This window comes from Rissa tridactyla, chromosome 1, assembly GCF_028500815.1.
Source record: "Rissa tridactyla isolate bRisTri1 chromosome 1, bRisTri1.patW.cur.20221130, whole genome shotgun sequence".
Lineage (NCBI taxonomy): Eukaryota > Metazoa > Chordata > Aves > Charadriiformes > Laridae > Rissa > Rissa tridactyla.
In genome coordinates, this window is record NC_071466.1 from 11869285 (window position 1) to 11875040 (window position 5756).

A 5756-nucleotide genomic window follows, 5' to 3' on the forward strand; every position below is an offset into this window, starting at 1 on the left:
CCGAGACCTGCCACCCCCATGATAATTTCTGCGTGCCCAGCTGCCCCCTCACAGCGGCAGCACCTCTGACGTGCTGGGGGTGCAGGTGGCTCTGGCTGTGGGTGCTGAGCCCGTCCTGCAAGCACGGTCAGGATCGGTGCTTCTCTGGGGTACTGGGTCTCGGGTGGCTGCCCGTGAGCTCTTGATTTAGCAAAGTCCAGGCCTGTGCAGAGCTTCCTTGGTCAGAAACTTCCCCAGCAGCTCTGTTGCTGGGACTTCATCTGTTTCAGTTCAGGAGGGTGATGTTCGCTGATTTAAGAGGGCCGTCACGCTGCCGTCCCTGTGTTGCTGGAGCCGTCATCCAGCTGTGCTGCTTCTCAGTCCGAGAAGGAATTGCTTTTATTGCTGTGGGCTGTGCCGCCTTGCATCTGCTCGTGCCAACAGATGGGAGGTGGTGGGTGGGAGCAGCCGAGAAATGGACCTTCCTTCCGTGACAGCAGGACTCTGGACTGGCTGAAGCTGATTCTGAGGCCACGGCTGTGGCCTTGCCTGTGGTCGTGCATCAGAGTCACACCAGGCTGCTGCCCTCACCACCCCCATTCCTCCTCCGAGGTGTTTCTGTGTTCTCTCCAGCCGCCTCCTGCAGAAAGACTCTAGCATTCATATTTTGAACCCTGGCTTCTTCACCACAGCGGCTGGAGAGACTTTCTCAGGTGTTTTTCCCTAAAGGCTGTAGCATTGAGCATCTTCGTTCGTCTCTGCTGCTCCCAACAGTGTCTCTCACTGTGTACGGGCACAAACTTGAGCATAGGAAGTTCCATCTCACCATGAGGAGGAACTTCTTTCCTGTGAGGGTGGCAGAGCCCTGGCACAGGCTGCCCAGAGAGGTGGTGGAGTCTCTGTCTCTGGAGACATTCCAAACCCGCCTGGACGCGTTCCTGTGCCACCTGCTCTGGGTGACCCTGCTGCGGCAGGGGGGGTTGGGCTGGATGATCTCCAGAGGTCCCTTCCCACCCCTGCCATGCTGTGATTTTGTGTACGATTAGGAAAAATGTCTTCCCTGAAAGGGTTGTCAAGCATTGGAAGAGGCTGCCCAGGGGAGGGGTGGAGTTGCCATCCCTGGAGGGATTTAAAAGCCGGGCAGATGTGGTGCTGAGGGACATGGGGTAGTGGTGGGTTTGTCAGTGTTGGGTTGATGGTTGGATTCGATGATCCGACAGGTCCCTTCCGACCTCGACCATTCTATGATTCTGTGATTGTCCCACGGGGTTTTGATTCCCGTCTCCTGGATGGGGTTTTGCGGTGTGGTGTGTTACGCGGAAGAGCCGAGCGCAGCCGGGCGTGCAGAAGCCACTCGCGCTGCTCGGTGACAGCCGGCGCGTGCCCGTGGCCAGCGGTGTGTGCCGAGCTGTGGCAGGGCACTGCTCGCTGTCACAGCGTGGCGGGGCTGCAGGAATGTGTGCTCGGAGCCAGGACCCAGGTGATTTCTGAGAGCTGCTCATTTAACCTGCTCCTCAAAGCCTCTGGTGAGGGATGCTCCGTGACTTCCTTGCTTCTAGCAAGGTTCATTACTGTCACTCAGAGCTCCCCTGATTCCCAGCTGAATTATCGATGCTGCACACTAAGCTCCTCATCCCGCCTTTGGTAGTCACGGAGAGAAGCAAATCCCCGCGCTTTAGAACAGGCATTTACTTCCTGACAACAGCGGCGTGTTTACCCCTTCCAGCTCCCTGTTTATTCAAGACAGCAAACCCAGTCTCTCTTTTTTTTTTTTTTTTTTTTTTGTGTCATTATTTTCGTATTGATCTGGTTCATATGGATTCTTTCCATTTCTGTCCGTGAGACAGCGGTGCGGCACTTGGCTGAGGGTATCCAGCAGAGCCGAATAATTACACCCGTTGATTTGTGTGTGACGCTGCTGCTATTGAACTTCACAATTAAACATTTTTTTTTTTTTTTTTTTCTGGTACTGGCACTGTATTGCTGGCTCGGGGGGGTTACGGTCTGCCCCAAGTCCAGCTCCCTCCTCACCACCCCGCTGCTTACCCAGGGAATTCCGGCTCTGGAAACCACGCTCTGGTTTTCCCCGTGAAATGGGGCACTTTCCCCTGGTTTTGGGTGCGTGTCACGTGCTGGAGTTTGGGCTCTGTCCCACGGTGGAGGTCCCCTGCCATCCCGTCCCGTCGCTGGGGCGGGTGCAGCCCTCCTGGGCTGGTTCCTGGCCCCGGGTTTGACTCTGTCACTCGGGTCGGTTTGGGCTCAGCTGGGGAAGGCTGTGGGAGCTCCCACCCTGAGCCATGCGGAGCTGTAAGAGCTCCCACTTTTCTCCCTTTTCTTTTTGCCTCTGCGTGTGTTTGAGCTGATGCTTCTTAATTTATGGCAGTAAAGCGTAACTGAGATTCTTAACTCTGCAGCCGCAATGCAGCAGGAAAACAAGGAGCTTGTCTCCCCCTGCCCTCCCCCCCATCCCTCCCCCCCCCCCGGGCTCTTTCCTATCTGTTTTCCTGTTTTAAAAATTACAATTTTTAATGTATCACTTTCTTGCTGTAGAAAGTGTCCTCCGAACTTTTTGCAGACGCTGTTGAGGAATAATCAGATGGCAAACAGGGAGAGGTACTCGCAGCCTACCCCGGCTGCCCAGAACTCATTTGTGCTCCATAAAAAAATGAGGCATTTATACTGGGGGAGGATGCTGATTCCCTGGAGTTCTTGCGTTGCCTGGATTTTTTTTTTTTTTTTTCCCCCAGCATTGAAGTCAAACTCAGTAACAAGCATAAAATATTGCTGTGCGGCTATTTCTGTTTAATATTCATTTTGCAGCTCAGTCGGCTCCTGTTCTCTGTTGCTTCCCGTACAAGCCTCGTCCCCGCAGCGTAGCAATGCCGTGCAGGTGTTCAGACATCTGCCTTCTCATTAATTTCAGCCCCGCTTTAGATGCCTAGAAAAAATAAAATGCTGGGAGGGTTTGTAATAGCTGTTATGAGACTGGGATAGCTGGGGGGAAGGGGGGAGAAACAGGAGCCGTGGGCGCAGTGTCCGCCCTTTGGGTTGTTCCTGGGCTCTTTGTGAGTACCTCGACAAACCCGGGCTGCCGTGTGAATGCAATAATAGACGTTAAAGGTATGTGAATTGCTTTGACATCTGAGAGACGTTAAAGATTTCACCCCAGCCTCCAGTGCATGCCAAAGCCCGGGTCCAGCGGTGTGAGCCGGCGGGAGGAGAGCACCTGGCTGGGGGCTGGGACCTGACTGGGTCCTCACCCAAAGCTGTGCCCACTGGAAGGGGACGCCACAGGGGCTGGGTGAGACTTTCCGGTTCTGGATCCGGGACTTGCAGGAAATAGGACTGGAAGGAACCGGGAGAGACCAGCTTGTCCGTCCGCTCCCCGAGGCCGGATCATCTCATGACAAGCAGTGTCAGACGGGTGCCAGTCTGACCTGATCTGAAACCCTCTGGTGGCACTGGTTCCCCAAGCGCAGGACTCCAAGGCTCTCTCACTGCTGGAAAGCTCTTCCTAAAGCCTAAGCTGGGCCTCCCTTGGCAGCGGTGAGCAGAGCCTGGGTTTCAAGGAGTCCATGGGCTCCTCGCTGTCTCCACAGGGATCTCGGGACACGCTGCCCAATCTCCTTGGTCTATGCCATGTAAAAGGTAGGGTTGAGGGTGGGTGGAAGGGATAGCTGGCCCTCGGTGTGTGTCCTGTGAGACTGCCCGGCCAGTGCTGTACATGATGGAGAAGGAAAGGAAGGAGGTATGAGAAAGATTTTCTTCTGTGCTGAGGGTGGTGAGACGCTGGCCCAGGTTTCCCAGAAAGGTGGGAGATGCCCCATCCCTGGAGACGTTCAAGGCCAGGTTGGATGGGGCTCTGAGCAACCTGGTCTAGTTGAAGATGTCAGGGGTCCTTCAGGGACTGGATGTCCTTTAAAGGTCCCTTCCCACCCAAACCATTCTGGGAGTCCATGTGTAGTGAGAACTACCAGCTGCTGGGGGCTACAGGTGTGGGGAGCTTTGCTGGCCGGGCTGCTGGAGCCGGGGTACAGGACGGGGATGCAGGTGACCTCCAGTGTGATGAAGAAAGCCCCCAGCGCCATGCCACGGTGCTCTTCTGGGATGTGCTGCCGTGGGCCGGGCGTGCCGGGGCTGTGTGCTCACCGGCACGAAGCTGGATGGCACTGGAGTGGCAGGGGGAGTTTGGAGGCTGTGGAACCAGCCGCGGGTCAAGACTACTGAGGTTAGACAAGCCGGGGGGCTGTGTGGGCATGATGGCTGGTGGTCTGGTGGCTTGCAGATTGCCCCATCCCCATCCGGTGCAGGATGGAGGAAACCGGGATGAGCATCAGATGAGCAAGCGAGCAGCATCTGTGCCAGGCAGCGGGATGAGAACCAAGTGCTGGGAGCAAGAATCGGGCAGTATTTGGGGCAGAGGGAAGTGGAGCTGGAACACCCATGGGGGAGCCCAGGCTTTCCCCCACCCCCGTCGCATGGATAACCGCTGGGCACGGGCGCAAAGAAAGGGAGGAAGAGCAGAGCCCGAGGTTCCTGGAGCACGGGAGGTCCAGAGTGTGCGTCTGGTGTTGGAGGGTCCCTGCCTGGCTTCGCAGCCCCCTGTGCCCTGGCCCAGCAGCCCCGCGGGGACCGGGGGACGTTTGCCTCCGCAGCCAAAGTGCTGCCCCACGACACCGTGACCGCGAAGCGAGGAGCAGCTTTGCAGAGAAGTAGCGCCGAGATGGCTGGGTCTGACAGTAGCTTTATCTTCTCGCCGTTCACATCGAATAGCTATTGGGCTGCGGATCGAGATTGATTTTATTTTTTTTTTTTAAAAGTTTTTTAGATGAAAATACTAAAGCTTTTTTTTTTTTTTTTTTTTTAAATTTTAAAAAACAACCCACAACGCACACCAGGAATTCAAAGGTTTTCACAATTCAAAGAAAAAGCTCGGTGTGTCCATGGCCAGATCCTGCCGCTGACTGCGGCGCCCCTTGCCCTGCAGGGCCGGGACTGCTGGAGCAAGGTGGGACCCGGCAGGGACAACGGCCGAACCGTATCCCGAAGCACTGGCCTGTCCGGGACTGTTAACTCGCTCTCCCGTGATGTGTCAGCCAAGAGACCCGTTGGGTCTTGCAGACCTCTCACATGCCGCGGTCAACTGGCAAGATCTCCGGTAGGGATAATTGGGAAAAGGCGGGTTAGTTTAGTTGCAGCGTGGACTTGTTAACTAGTGCTGAGCGCTGGGACAGAGAAAAGCTGCAAGACACGCAGCATCCGAAGGCTGCGGTTCCCAGGTGCCGTGGCACGTCTCTCAGGCTGATTGCAGGGAGCTCATTCCAGACCCTATCCTCTTGTCCCTGTGGTCTGTGAAGGGACCCTGCGGTTTGCCAGCCCTGAATCCAGCATCCTAATCTGGTTTGCTACAGGTAACGATGACCGTTGGCTGCTCGTAGGAGCCTGGAGGGGAAATTCTGAGGCTTGACAGCGCGTGGCTGGTCCAGAGAAGCTGGAAATTGCTGGTTTGGGCACATACAGTCCCTTCTTAATGCTTTCCTTTTCCTTTGACCTGCCCTGGTGATTAACTCTTGTCACCTGTCATCAGACTCTCTTCTCCTGCCTGACAGAGGCTGCTCAGAGCTCCATTTCCATGGGCATGCGCAGGAGGTTGTGTGTCTGCGCAAAGAGGTGTTACCTCCACTTGTGGCTGCTGCCTTAAAGGGGATTGACATCAAACCTCTTTTTTCAGGAGTTTTAGGAGGCGCTCCCGGGTCTTTTTGGTCCTCACACCATAA